Source organism: Colius striatus, chromosome 4 (assembly GCF_028858725.1).
Source record: "Colius striatus isolate bColStr4 chromosome 4, bColStr4.1.hap1, whole genome shotgun sequence".
In the NCBI taxonomy this organism is placed as follows: domain Eukaryota; kingdom Metazoa; phylum Chordata; class Aves; order Coliiformes; family Coliidae; genus Colius; species Colius striatus.
The window spans coordinates 16,162,685-16,177,760 of NC_084762.1; the positions used below are offsets into that span (position 1 = coordinate 16,162,685).

Sequence of the window (15,076 nt, forward strand, 5' to 3'; positions counted from 1 at the left end):
AAATGCCTGGACTGGGAAGAGTGACTAGTCCCAGTGAACAATAAGTTAGCTCAGCTGGTATTCAGGCAGCTTAAGTTTAGCTTAGGCTGTGCCAACACAAGACTGATGGCAGACGTCATCAATGCTTACAAATACTTAAAGGCCAGATGTCGAGAGGATGGGCCCAGTCTTTTTTCTGTAGCTCACAGTGACAGGACAAGGGGTAATGGGCACAAGCTGGAACACAAAAAGTTCCACTTAAACGTGAGGTAAAACTTATTTCCTGTTCAGGTGAGGGAGCCCTGGCACAGGCTGCCCAGAGAGGCTGTGAAATCTCTTTCTCTGGAGGTCTCCAAACCCACCTGGACACATTCTGGTGTGACCTGATCTGGGTGAACCTGCTTTAGCAGGGGGTTGGACTGGATGGTTTCTAGAGGTCCCTTCCAACCCCAACCTTTCTGTGATGGGAAAAAATGAATGAGCTCTAAGGGAAAGAGCTGCTCTGGACTCAGTGCTGGCCAGCACTGCCCAGATGGGCATGCCGTGCTTGAGACACGTCATGTATGACGTGCACACTGTACCCACCCAGTCGTTCACTGACCACAGAGGTTACCTTTTCTGCATCAAAACCCAACCAGAAAAACAAGTCAATCTTGTACTGGAGGAAGAACACCAATCTGAATGTTATGTTAGGCCAGACTCCCAATGCTGCTCTGTAGCCTTTGCCAACACGTGGTCAACGTGTCACAAAAGCAAATCTAGTGTTGAGGCATCTGACGTCCATTCATAGATACAACATAGCATCACTTCAAATTCTTTTTGCTGGTTCAATGCATTTGCCCAGCCGACTTCATGATCCATCAGGCAGTTCTCTGTCTTCCTGCAACTGGCAAAAATCAATGAAAATGCCCCATTGCAGATCCTGGCTAACTAGATCATATTGCCCTACAGTCTGGCAGTACAAAGACTTGGTTTTGATAAACAGAGCCCTCCCACAGGCACATGGCTTCACATTTCCAGACTTGAATTTTGTCTCTGGACTTTGAACAGTGAAAAGTAAATGGGAGAGAAAGGATTTTCTTTAGTGGACACACACTTTCTACAATAGAAAAGCAAAGAGTCTGGACTCTGATAAAATTACCCCTCTGGAATTACAGGTCAAGAGATGAAGATTTTTTCAGCCATGGAAAGTTTGGCAACATTTATAATGAGACAGTTTCCTTGTATAAAGACTCATTTTCTAAGCTATGCACCCACCTATCACAGTATCTGGAAATAAACAGTGGACAAAGACCTTAATTTAAAGAAGACATTTCCTGTTAACTTCCTACAGAAATTACAAGGAAACTAAATATCTGCCTGATACACATCTGTGTTGCTGAAGATTAAGGAAGGTACTGAGAGGATGCAGAAAGCAGCAGCAGAAAAGACACCAGAGTCCCTCCAGGTGCTGGAGGCCAAGGGACAGAGAGTAAGCAGGAAGCAAGGGCAAATACAGGCAAGGGAAAGCCACACTTTTGGAGTACCCTGAGGTGGAAAGGGAGGAACTGAACATTTGTAATGAGCAAAAGAAATTAAAAGTCTGGAAGTCTTGCTTTCTCTGTTGCCTTGTTCAAACAACTACATAATAAGCACTAATTTTATATATATATAAATTATATGGACATGAACAGTGAAAGCAGTTACTAAACACTAATAGGGCAAATCTTCTCCCTGCGACACTGAGTGTTAAGCCATCCGCTTGGCTCTCATCATAATTAACTCCCCTCCTACTTTCTACAGCTTCTTTCCTTCCCCCATATTATACAGTGCTTAGGGGTTTAATATGTTACAATCTCTAATGACAACTGCTGAACATCTTTGAATCTTGAAGGGAAATTGCTTCCAGCAGAAAATTAAAGGTTGAACTCTTACCAGTAACTCTGGACATGCTTAACTAAAACTAAGCCACATAACATATCCTAATTAGTCCAACAGGTCCTTTAAAAAAAACAATCCACATGACCTTGCTGTCAGTTCTTACCCTGAGTCATTTTGGAGACCAGTTGAAACAGAGCCCTGCATAATTCTCAGATATTAAGAGCATGCTGCACTGATTAAAGCAGATTGGACCCTAACTATAATAACCAGGTAACCCCCACCCCCTCCATTCCCATTTGTTTTATCCCCTTCTGTTTTTAAGACAAGGCACAAATTTGCAGCCTCCAGCAAGTGTAGAGTCTTACCTCCATGGCCTCCTACATCTCCCAGACTTGCTTTGTCTGCATACGGATTGGTTATAACACATGCTATATGCACATGGAATGCTCTATGCCTACTGCAAATTATTTTGCATGTAAAAACAAAAATACAGGTGGCCAAGCCTCCAAATGCCCCTTTCACAAGCACAGGCTTGGTGCTGTCAAGCTTTTACATGAATGTTAATCTGAATGCAGTGAAATGTACCCATAACTTTGAAAGTCTTGTTAAAACACCTTTAAAAAATATGACTCAAATCTTCAGTGTTCACTTTTCTGAGTCACTAAACAGTGCAACAAAATTTCCATCAAATATTACTGTATTTTCTAGGCAGCTATTAATCCTGTGCTTTACTCTGAAATCACAGTCACATAACTTGACTAAAGCTACGCCTGACTGTCCTATCTTTTCCTGCACAGCAGTGTAATTCTGGAGAGTAAAAAGAAATGACCTCCACCCACTGCATCGACGAATTTCCTTAGAAAGGATGCAAGAAAGGATGTATTACCCACTGAGTGTATTTTCATCAAGAGCAGCTAGCTTCATCACATCTGTGCCAAAATCACTGTCCACAAAAATAAATGCTTTGCTGGGTTTGCATGTCACTGAAGTATCTCTCGCTGAGATGTGAAAATGCAATTTCACTATAAAAATACATACAGTGTAGTTGATTTATTGCGCTAGGCCCATGGCCATCTGTTTTCACTGCTTCCCAACATCCATCGCATTCTTAAGACCTAAGGAGCTGACAATGGGTGGACTGCAGTACTCTGCTTCTCTGGCTCTGATTTGCATCAGCTTTCCTGGGGAAAGCAAGGGTTGTTTGTGACTTCCAGATGCCAAGAACTCTTTCTTAAGGGGTAAGGGTAGGTAGATCCAACATTTGCCACTTTCTACTGGTGCAAGATCTGTAGGCTGACCACACAGTTGCATACTGAAACAGGGACTCTTGTACTGTGACAAAGGAATGGCTAAATCACGTGCCTGCAATCCCCAAAGTGACACAAAGACCTGTAGGGATCTGAGAGGTGCAGCACACCCTACTAGGCTTTCTTTTTGCTAGAACAGTTGCACCAGCTTTTAACAATAAAGGTGTTCAGAGAAAGAGATTTTGCCAATATCTGGAGTTTTGTGCTTTGCCAAGCCAGAAAATCCAGCCAAAAGACTGATGGAAAGTGTAGGAGCACTATTCTAATAACATTTATTTACATTATGTATTTGTGAAACAAAATACCAGGTACCAAACACATCACTCAATAATTCAAAGAAACCTAACAAGCAGTTTGAGATTCCAAGCAATCTCCTGAAATTGCTACTCCCACAAACCTCTTTCTTCCAGCTTTTTAGTTGCAAGAGGTAAGGTGCCAGCAATCTATCTTAGAACTGGAGCTGATGAAGTGGGGACATTTATAAAAAAAAAGTAATGAAATACAGTTCACAAACTGGTTTGCTTACCAAGGAAACATGTTTAGCAGTTTCTTTTCATGTAGCACAAAAAGAACTGCAACTTGTATTTCTTCTGTTCATGATTTCTGCAGTGGCCTAAGACACTTTCAGCTAATGACTAAGTGACTCAGTTTTCACTTCAAGCATATTCCAAGAATATTCAAGCTTCACAGAGTCTACAGGCATGTATTCTGACACATGACAATAACCCCCATTTCTTAGGTGCACTACAACCAAATCATGATTCTCTTTTCAGAGGAAGTTGAACATGTAAAATGTCTTAAGGCCAGCAATCAATGCAGGAGCATCCCAAGGAAGAACAGAAGTGTTCAATTCTCTTTGCAGTCATCTCCAAGCACTGAAAGTTTGGTGGTGTTTGGTTTGGTTTGTTGGGTTTTTTTTTCTTTTGCAGGAAAGCTCAGCTGGTTTATACAATTCCCCTCAATGTTTACCAACATGGGAGAAAAGATGAAGAGCTGATGCAAGATGTTATTCCTTTTTGGCAGTTCAGGGCTTTCAGCACTTTGGCTTGTAGGTTTCTGCCTGCTTGGGGGTTCCAAATGGAGAACACTGATGGGAACTACTGAAGGTCACAATTACTGTCAGGAATCAGATGCAGGCAAGAAAGATGCACTAAAGAAGTAAAACAAACAAAACCCCACTGTTCCCTTACTTTTTTATTTTTATTTTTTCCATCTTGCCTGCAATCATAAAAGTAGGAAGAAAAGGTTAATGTGGTCACAGAGGTAGTTATTTAACCCACAAAATCCCCTATTAGCTTCTAAAGGATTTTCCTCTCTTGGAAAAGGCACGTTTATTTCACAAAGAATTTCTATCATGTATGACATTACTGAAACACTCAAAGATGTTTTTTTCATCCACCTAGATAACTGCACGTGTTTCTCGCATCCTCTCTACTAAGTGAGACATTCTGAAATAAAACAGCATCTGCGTATCACCCTCTTTGATTTGATTTGCAAAAGGGGGAAGCTGATACATCTCAAGAGTCTGCAGCACGTCACACCAGCAACTTCAGACCCTCTAAAAGCAGTTGCTGGCTTTTGCTCAGACCCATGTGTCAGGTACAAAACGGAGAAGAGAGGTTCCCAAACTGCAACACAGGGACAAGCTAAGCAGCAAGCAGGTCAGGAAACTCAAAGAAACTTGAGAGCTAGGAGTTGCGACCTTGTAACTGGTATTTTAAAAAACAAAACAAAACAACAAAGTCTACTGAACTAACAGAAAAACAATTGCCATTGGACATGGCTATTGAATGCCTTTGAATAGTTTCAAATCAATGCAACCATGCTGTAGATATAAAAGGATAAGCAAGAAAGTGGAGACTCAAATCTATGTTTATGTGCAATCAGAACACAAAGTGCAATCACTTGCAGAGTTACTGCAAGTTGCTAAATGCATCTTTGTCATAACAGTAAATTGACACAAATCACTGATTTTCACTTTTTTTGGTAAGTGAAAAATACCCATAGCTTTTGGGATTTCCTCTATGCACACCTATGTGAGTGTCCATACAAAACTTTCCTCAACCTTTCACTTTTCCAATTTTGCCACTAAGAGAAACATAGTAGGAAGAGGGTAAGATAAGGCAGCAGAGAAGAGAGATCTTTTTGTATTTTGCCTCTAAATTAAAACATAGGGGGAATACCATTTTTGGTGGAAGTTTCTTGGTTTGAGAAAAAGACATTTTCCACTTGAACTAATTCAGTCAGCTGAGCGTGCAACAAGTACTCAAGAATTAACAGCTTTGGTCCAAAGATTTAAGCTCTAAAATTAAGGATATTTCTGTGAAAATGAAGTCAGTTGTCATTTCTAAAATGACATTCAGTGGATGTGAAAATCAGATCTCCCCCTGAACTCTTCCTACGCTGGCCCCGCAGTACGCTACTGATCCACAGTGGCACCAGCACCAAGGTGCATCCCAGCCTCTGTGGAAAGCCTGCAACTGCCACTTTTGTTTCCATTTGAGAGCACACAACACAATTAGCATTTTCCAGCTCTCCTTCCCCACCATCAGTGTGGAAGGCACCAAATGAAAGAGTATTAATGGAGGTTTGAGCAGCAGGCCTCATAAATTACACACACGTATAAATCCTTTGTTTGATTCCAATCTTCCACAAGTCTCTCACGAGAACCATGAACACCATCTACTAATCATCTCATTAGTAATGCAAATAACCATCTCAGCCTCTCACTGAGTGTCTCCAGCTTAAATAATGTGCCCTTAAGAGCGAAGAGGCCTGGGTGCAAAAGCTGCTGTGCCCCTCTGAAATAACCTCAGCGTGACATCACTAGGTACGTGGCACATGGCAGCAGCGGGCAGCAGCCTGCTGAGCATGGCCTAAGTGATCCTTCAGCTACACTGAGCACAGAAGCCTAAGTGATCCTTCAGCTACTCTAACAGCTCATGAGCACTTCTGCCCCTAGCTCTGCACACACCAAACAGACAGATATTGCAGATGCAGAGATCTCACAGAGGTGGTGGTGTTCAGCTACAGCAATATACCTTCAGGCCTCCTAAAATGAAATGCTGGGTAAGCAACACAGCAGCATGGCTACACCACTGGATTGGCACTTAAAAAAATAGAAACAAGACCTTGTTTTAGTTCCCCCAAGGCCATCACTGCCTGCTCCAGGAAGGCCACAGCAGTGCTGTTCTCCAGTTCTGTCTCTGGATGTGCCTCAGGCTCACACTTTGCAGCCATGTCCCTAGTCTTGTCTCTGTCCCTGTGTCCTGCTGCTGGATGGACCCTTGTTCCCTGGTTCAACCCCTTCCATGCCTTGGGCTGTGGACAGACCCTATTAGAGCACTTGGAAATGAAATTATGAGAAAGGTATTCTTCTGTGAAACAACATTACAGCCCTGCTTGCGAAGTATACTCACAAGAGTTCACAAAATAAAAAGAAATTTATATGTATTAGCCCCTTACCCTTGGCATCAAGACCATACTGCCATTTACAGTGAAATTGGCATACAGAACAGTGCAGCAAACAGAAGGAAATCCTGTGAGAATCACATAAAAAAAAAATACTGAACAGGCCTTGATCCTACAAAAGCAAAGACAAGTGCCACCTGGACAACCAACTTGTAGCTGCAGTCACTGATGTTAACAGATCTATGGTGGTGGAAGGAAGAAAACATGCTCCCAAGCACCTGCAAGATATTGTAACTCAGGTTTACTTTTAAGTAATTATATTTAGAAAGTATTGCTAGGCAAGAAAAAGCTGAAGGAATTGAAATATTCAAAACAACCAAGCCAGCACTTCAGCACCCCTGGTCCTGCTGTGGCCACACATGCGTGCACTGCCGAGCACAGCTCGGCTGCCAGCACTTCCCTTCCTTGCTAAAGGGAGAATTGGTGGGCTTCCAGTGCCACGCTCAGCAAATTTCCACCTTCTAAGCAGCAAGTGTTTGTACACTAGAAATCCTCCTATCAGCATTAACAGCTGTGCCCAAAGCACAAAAAACACAGCACGTACACTGCAAAACCTCAACGCTTGTGCCTGTGTAAACAGTGCACTCTGGAAAGGCAGACAGAATACTTTCAGAGTAAACACCACAAAGACTGCGGGTCCTTTAGGATGTCAGAAAGCTGTCATGATCTGCTGCCCACCTTCATTATTTACTGCCTGCTCAGTCAAGGGGGCTCTGTAACTCACAGGGATTGCAACCACATCTCTCAAGCCTGTTCTACCACCTGTGAGGACACCAGCTTTGAGAATGGAAAAAACTTTTCCCCTCGCAATGGTTCAGGTTTTTGGTGCATTACCCTCTTTAATATTAGCTTCAAGCCTTTAACATACCAGCCAACACCACCGCAGGAAAAGCAGCAAGAGGAACTAATTTCTAAACCTCACCACTCAGACTGCAGCCGCTGCCCCAGGAAAATGGGGGAGCTCCTCATAGCCCAGTTGGACACCAGAAATCCTTCCCGAGGTATGACAGGTGAAAAAAACTGGCATACTAAAGCATTCAGGCAGAAGACCACCTCCACCCCAAATTACTCACCTTTAGAAACAGAGCAGCCCCTCAAGCCTCTGAGCATTACATGACTTCACCTGCAGTTGATGTGAGCAGAAGGCTCATCTGCTGAAGATGCCAGGACTTCGTAAGACTGGGGCTTTAATTAAAAGCCTACTCCTGAAAAGGAAAATCTTGAAAAGCATCTCCTTCTCAGCTTTTGACTTGGGAGAAAGAAAGAGGAGGCAAGAGAAAAGGCTGACTCTCCTCTTAACTAAACCACCTACACATGTACTTTTCCAAACTGCACAATTAGGGCAAGTTATGTTTGGGTTAAGGAAACTGAAAGAAAGAGGAAAGGAAGGCTTGGGAAAAATACTACAAAGAAAACTGCTTTTGTTAAAGCCTGAAGAAAACCTAAAATGGATGGAGAGTGTTTTGGTCCAATCCTGGATGAAGCATATTCAAGGAAAACAGCTGTCCAGGAGAAAACATCATGCAGCATGCAAGCATTTGGGCCACATTTTCAAGCAAGCACTCATTACAAGCTAGCTATCCACTGCTTCCAGTTCCCCAACATTCATTATGCCCAAAAGCATGATAATTATTTTCCTGCTGTCACAGCCTTCCCTTTTTCTTTGCAGACCACCTAAATATATTACTTCTGCTTAGAGGAAAGCGTTTGACCACAGTGGATTGCACAAAGTATGGTACAAAGACACTCTAGTCATGCAAGGCAGCCTACCAAAATTATTCAATGACATTCGGCAAAAGACATCAATTATAAAATTAACTGTTGTCTCGTGAAGAGCCTACAAGCACACACCACTGCATTTTTGCCAGACCTTCTCTGCAAACGTGGGGTTCAAAAGCCAGACCCATGAGGCAAAGGGAGCTGCAACAGTGTCAACAGCCCAGCCATGGACATAACTAGGGCAGGAGAAGCCTCCATGAGTACAGCATACATGCGGTCTCCATCCCTGCTCATGATCCACCTTGTGTCTGCACCTCCCCAGGACCAGAAGGCATTCCTCCTAGCAGTAACAGGAGTGACAACAAGGAAAATGAGAAGCATGTAGACTGAAGTGCAATAATCCTTCCATTGTAAGGGTGGCCACCCATTTAGGAGTGCTACTTGCAGACTGAGCAGGAGAGGCTTCATCAGCTGAAAAAGGATCTCCCTTTTTAGATCCTTAAACCTAAAGGTTAGATCAGAGGTTAGAGGCAAGTGGGTGTCAGTGCCAGAAGGCTGACGCGTAGTGTGGAGAAAACATGATCCCACACTGCTGATCAGCACAAGTCACACAGCTCCAGCATCCTCACCGCTGTCCCTGGGGATGAAGGGCATACAGGGGAAATTACAAGTCCAAAACCTAGGTATCCCTCACAGACCTGGGCACCTCAATGCCCCAAGTGCTTGCAATAGACTTTTTTTTTCCCCTCTAGCTGCATTGGGACAGTATTTCAGATGTGATGCACTGTCTAGACACAGCACGCTACCACACAGTACAACCGAAGAAGACCGAGAGCACCAGAGTGTGGAAAACAAACTGACCCAAGCGTTTTCTTTTTCCTTCTTTAAAAACATTACCTTGTGCAGTCTACATCAACATCCTCACAAAAATGCTTGATCTGTCCTGTGCCTCAGAAGCTGGCTGCTGAAAAAAATCCAGAATGCAATTAAAACATGGATTTCGTTAAGTTTCACTTCCCTCTGCAATTTTATAATCGTCTCATCCATCAATTTTGAAAGAATATTAATACTGGCATCAGCTGGCTCTCCACCTCCTCTGCTGAGACAGCCTTTTCAAAGCTCTGTCCCTGACTCTCAGCATCTGACCACTGATACTGTGAGGATGAGGAGAGGCAGAAGTAAATCAGGGATGGAGAGGCAGCAGCGTAGGGGCCACCCCATAGCAGAGACAATTCTTTCCCAGGGCACCTACGGCAACTTCTGGTGCCTGAAGATCTGCCCACACACGCCTACCTCAAAAGAAAAACACACACACAAAATACCAAGAACAAGATTGTATCGGAGATGAACTGAAGCTTACCCAGATCCTTGGCACGCAGGCCCACTGCCACCTTCCAGGTTAGAGATGGCTAAGCCAGTGATGTGCAGGTTCTCATTTGCAAAACCTTTTTTCTCTCCTTCAAAAGCTGTGTAGATCTCAGTTGATACAGACCACCTGCCTTTCACAGACTAGACAACCTCCTTGGCCCCCATGTACCTTCAAACCAGACCTGAAAACAAGTTCCATGCTCCTTTTACTAGTCTCTCCTTTTTGAATAGGTAAAGTTCAGTTCTCAGTACTGTCTCTTGGACTAGCTACACAGTGGAAAGGCAGGGAGAGTTGGCTGATGCCAGCTTCCAGCATATGGCTTATTAATTATTTTGTAAAGGTGTACAATCCTTTGAGTCATCCAAAACTTTTTAAGACACTCTGTTCTGTCATTAATTTATGAATCTAGGTTGTCGTGGCCATGATTTATATCACAAACCCTCAAGAACACAAGTCTGACTTGAAAATCATGCCCATCCCAACTGTTCCACTGCAGGTCAGCCTGGTCTGTTCCAAGACCAGATTTTGTTGGCAAACGTGTTTTCTTTGCTGGTATCACCCACTTCTCCTCATCTAGGTTAATGAAACAAAAAGGCCCAAAGTACATAAAGAAATCAAAGAAAGCCAATTGTTATGCTCCTTTGCACAAAATCAGAAATTTCTGCTTCATTCTCTCTTACTCCAGCATGACGTTTATGTTAACTGTCCTCTCCTCCTCTGAACAAAGCTATAGGAAGAAATTCACTGTAAATTGGTCAGAACACTGACATGTGGGCCAAAAGCACCTAATGGCTTGCTGGGGCTACAGACATCACTTCTCTGGGAAGTAGCTGAGTTGCACCAACTTGCATTTCAAGTGCGAAGCCCAGCCCCTAGAACCTGCACACTCTTGCTTGCACCATCATGTTTCTGTTCATTCCCAGCAAACAAAACAGCACAAGTGGTCAGTCTTCCTCACACCACACTTACATAACAGAAATCTCACGTTTAACCCCATAAAATGGTACATCCACCTAGGCTTAACTGTAGGTGGGATGAAGCAGGGCTGCATACAATGAAACACTGAGGAAAAAAGGGCAGAAGGCAGCATATTCTTTAGATGTAAACTATTTTCATACACTTGGCCTAAAGCAGCTCTTCACCCATCACCTCATCTCAGAGGATGTCCAGAGTAATGGCTCTGGACTAAAAGTAAGGAAGATGAAACCCTTCAAATGCTTCCTTCAAAGGTATTGGGCTGGCCCTTATCTACAGTTTTGAAGCAAAAAATGAATAGATTTAACTGTAATCAGGACTGCACACAACCCTATCAGGGTATCTAGATCTGGGACCATCTGTTATAGATGGCCCTGGTAGTAACAATGGGCACAGGCTAGAGCAATGGTACTGGAAAGCAAGGAGAGAAGTAGGTGGCATTTGTTAGGGACACAGAGGAACAGAGGGGCAGTAGGAGGAATTGGGAAGGGTGAGTTTAAGGGGAGGAGAAACTTGGCTGCCACTGAAGGAAGAGCAGGACAGACACAAGCAAGTCAGTGAGAACTTGGGAAGCACCAGAGCTCTGCCCACCCCATCCTTATATGGGATATGAGGGTATCCTGTTCTAGGTTGCAAACACCAGCAGACAACCTGTTGAACATGTCACCCCTCTCTGGCAACTACCACTATCCTCAGTCAAACAGTGCTCTTAAGCATGTCGTTCTCTCATGAGTTAGAAATTAATGCTACGGCCCAAAGGTCTATGCCCCCTGGATGACCTGGGTCACTGCAGATCCATGTGAAAGGACTAATTTTTATTCATCTCCCACTTTGCCTTTTGTATGGTCATAAAATTACATTTAAACCCAACTGTGTTACATTTTTAACACAGAGACTGTAAACCTGAGCACCCCAAAACAAAGAAGTATCATCATAATGAAAGACTGCTCACACAGCCTTCACCCAGCTCCTGTATCCATCTGCAAAGGTTCTGCCTCCAGTTCAATGACCACAAATCATCTGAGCCCTGGAAATCGACTGCTTTGGAAAGAAACCATAAGGTTGTGTGATAAAAGCCACAGCCCTGCCTCACTCAGTAGGGGTCAGCAAGATGAAAGAACAAGGCCAGGCAGGAAGAAGAGACACCCACCTTGCTTGAGGATGTGGGACATACCACCTGCAGGCAGGAATTATCCCTTTCTTGGCTCCACAGTTTTTGTAAGGTGCTCAGTAAGTCTGTGAAACCAGGGAGGTTTTTGGGTGACTGCCCTCACCCTCTGCAAAGCCAAGACATCTCTGGATAACCTGAAAGCCTGCCGAGACTTAAGGCTGAGGTCAGTCGTCTTTGTGCTTCCAGCAAATGAACTGCTACATCCTGCCAGATATTTTGGGATGAGTGAAAAATAAAATCACCCCATAGTATCATTTTGAGGCAGCCAAAATTGAAGGCATTTCAGACATTCAAACTTTATTTGCCCCCATTCCTGAGCTACAAAGAGGAAGACAATACCTGTACCTGAGATGCTGCAAGAACAACTTCCCCACCTGCAAAGCCCCCGGGAAGGAATTAGCAGCACCGCTCAGTTCAAGGTTTGGGTGGGGTGTTAAAATAAATGGATGCAGAGACACACACAGAAAGTAAATGTGGGGAAGAGAAAATAAATTATGCAGTAATTACCTATCCGCTGAAAGAAGGGACTCTGTGAAAGGGAAAAAATGATGCAATTATAGAATTAAAGATTGTATCATAATGCAGATGCAAAGGGGAGCTATGCAATGTTAGTCCTGGCACTTCCTTGCTTTTGTCCGCCCCATTTTGTAACCCTGTTCTTCTCCTAATGTCATTATTTTGTAAGTAATTTAAATGCAACATAATTATGAGCTCATAAGTTTGTATCTTTTCATCATTAATAACGTGTGGAACAACTGGCAGACTCTGCTCCCAGCGTGACCGATGCCTCCAGTAGACGGCTGCGAACAACTGTCTGCCACCTCTACCATAGGTAAAGAGCAGGGAGGAGAGAGGGAGATATCATCTTTAAGAAACTTCAATTCCATAACCAACATTTAGGTATTTGGGGGTTGTTTCAGAGGAGGAAATCGGGACCAGTATCAATCAATTGCTGTGAAACGAATGGTAATGGATCAGATTTAAAGAGCGGAGGCAGTGAGAAACTGATGTTCTTTTCCCAAGGTCAGAAGGAAAGCTCCCAAGGCCTGGATCCCAAATGACCCTGCTGACAGCTTTCTGCCCAAGCTGACGAATCCCTCTTACCTCCCACATTAAAACTTGTTTAAGTGTAATTATTGCTGTTAACTGCAGGTCAGGGAAGAAGCCGATCAGCTCCAGGCTGTGTGTGCTGGTGAAGGCAGCTGACGAGCAACTGCTGAGAGTGTGTCACAGAAGATACAACCGCAAGCAAACCTTATGGTTGGATGTGTTCATCCTGGATGATAATTGTTATATTGGGTTTTTTAAGTAAATTACCCCGTGTGTCTCGGACTTGAGGCAAATTGCCAAGGCGTTTCTCAGAGTCAGAGGAGTCTGGTTCACCCTGCTTCGTGAGGGAAAGCAGCTGCAATAGCAACAGCCTAACTTGTTTTATTTGCGGATGATATTAGCTGGCAAGAGGCACTGTGTCTGACAGCAGGCTCACTGTGGAAGCTTCATGATTTTTAAGAAGTCTGATTTCTCTTTGTACGCCCCATTTGTAAACACACACCCTCCCTTTCTTTCAAATACTATTTTTACCTTATCTAACGGGTGCTGGCACCTACTACCACAAGCTTTACACACTCTTCTGTTCCTAATGAAGCAAGCTTCGCTTCCATCTTTGCCCATCCTCAGAGAGCTGAGCCTGCAGAACACAGAGCTGCCGAATCCCTGAGGTGCAGCCAGTCAGAGCCTGCAGTGTCCCAGGCACTCGAGCCACACCAGCTCTCTCCAGTGCACAGCCTTTGTCAGAGCTACACAAATGTCCATCACAGTGGTGGAAGCATTGCAATCCTTCCTTCTTGGTGTGCAACCCGCTCAGTTTGATTTAAAACCTCATGAAGAAAGCACTACATTGTCACTGAATTTATGTAGTTAGCACAATAGTTAATAAGAAGAGGCAGAAATGGTACAGCAGCAATGTTATACCCACAACTGCCTCTTTTGGGATTTGTCATACCAAAGCTTGGGTGGCCAGTACTGTCAGAGGAAGGACCTGCACAGGATGTGGTACGAGCCTGAGTCTGTTCTCAGCTGCCTCAGTCATCTACTGTGCCATGCTGCCCACGGTATGAGCTGGTGCCCATGGAGGGGAAAGGAAGAGAAGTAAGAGTAGCTCTCCTTCACCGAGTGTTACATCTCCAGTACTGCAGGCAAGGTTTGTGTGGGAGCACAAGGAAGAGCATCCCCCTTGGGCCCTGACACATGGTTTGATGCTCCACATCCTCTGGAACCCCTGATAGGAAGCCAACTGCACGGTTCCTCCGTCTCACCTTGAAAGGTGCTTCTGATCTTAGCTGCATCACAGCCTGTCTGAAAAGGAGCAGTATGGGGGTTTAAGATCCAGCCTGGGCACCTGGAGTGACAATATTCTGACATCAGAGAGTGACACTGATGATCCCTGAAGAGCCACGCTCTCTGTTGCAGGACAACAAGCACATATGGTCTGAAAACCTGCAGCAACAGAAAGGGTAGTAAAACCCTTTGCACTGGCTGAAGAATTGCACGTGCATCCTATATATGCTCCTTGACACCCTGACGCTCCTATTTCTTATGCCACTGCCTCAACAGATGCCTGTGTTTTCCTTCAGCCCAAGTCTGGAAGTAATGCACCCACTGTGCTCCACATAGCTATATACTGAAAAGCTGCCTAGCACAGGCATGGCCTGGGTGAGGGTAGGACTGCTTTCCTAGCACAGTTTTGCCCAGATTTCCGAGGCAGATCACCCAAGACACCCACACCAGGCCAGAGTGCTTAGTGATACAGAAGCATGTCCCTGATACACCATAGACCAACTACACACCTGCCCAAAGAAGCTGTGGGGATGGGGCTGAGTGGCAACAAGAGGCTGTGTTCACTCACAGAAGCTATTTTGGCAGAAATGTACAGCTCTGAATGTCATCTTTTCATCAGTGTCAAGTTATTGACTTCAATGGGATGAGGCTGGTGAACGCCCAGATAATCACACGCTGCCACTGCACATGTGAAGCTTTGTGTGCACACACACCCCCCCTTCTGCATAAGTCCTGCCCAGGCTGCTCTGATGCTCACCTCCATTCAACCCAAGGTGTCCTGGAGGTCAAGGAAAGCAGACTCCAAGCTATGGCTGTCAGCCTGCCTAAATCTCCAGTGGCTTTAGCTTGATAAACACAAGGGTAACCACACTGAGAGGAGGTGTAACA

At 44.3% G+C, this 15,076-nt stretch overlaps 1 protein-coding gene across 5 annotated transcripts in view; it reads right to left on the minus strand.

Annotated features, from left to right (window-relative positions):
- RNF152 (ring finger protein 152) overlaps positions 1-15,076 on the minus strand; it is a 46,283-nt gene that overhangs the window by 26,551 nt on the left and 4,656 nt on the right. The window contains exons 2-3 of one of the 5 annotated variants that reach the window (XM_061995933.1): positions 9,234-9,300; positions 7,691-7,816 (exon numbers count right to left, since the gene is read on the minus strand). The exons of 3 other annotated variants lie outside the window; for them this stretch is intronic. The gene's annotated coding sequence lies outside the window, so the exon portion shown is untranslated. The remainder of the gene's footprint in view (positions 1-7,690; positions 7,817-9,233; positions 9,301-15,076) is intronic. One more of the 5 variants, XM_061995934.1, reaches the window with a different exon arrangement.